Below are 469 nucleotides of genomic sequence, written 5' to 3'. Positions count from 1 at the left end.
AGGCATGAGCCATGACGCCTAGCCTGGCTGTGTAATTTTTGAGACTCAGTGCAAAATGAAAATGCAGGGACCTTATACAAAAGAAAGGGAAAAAAATGTGCTGGGTTTTTGGTTTTTTTTTTTTTGAGATGGAGTCTCGCCCTGTCACCCAGGCTGGAGTGCAGTGCCAAGATCTTCACTCACTGCAACCTCTGCCTCCCGGGTTCCAGGCTGGTCTCAAACTCCTGACCTCATAATCCACCCGCTTCGCCCTCCCAAAGTGCTGGGATTACAGGCATGAGCCACCGCGCCCAGCAAAATATGCGTTGTTGAAAGTAATAACATAGGCTGGGTGCAGTGTCTCACACCTATAATCCCAGCACTTTGGGAGGCTGAGGCGGGCAGCAGATCACGAGGTCAGGAGATTGAGACCATCCTGGCTAACATGGTGAAACCCTGTCTCTACTGAAAATACAAACAATTAGCCAGT

Source organism: Colobus angolensis, unplaced genomic scaffold, assembly GCF_000951035.1.
Source record: "Colobus angolensis palliatus isolate OR3802 unplaced genomic scaffold, Cang.pa_1.0 Scaffold171, whole genome shotgun sequence".
Lineage (NCBI taxonomy): Eukaryota > Metazoa > Chordata > Mammalia > Primates > Cercopithecidae > Colobus > Colobus angolensis.
This window is presented reverse-complemented; position numbering follows the sequence as displayed.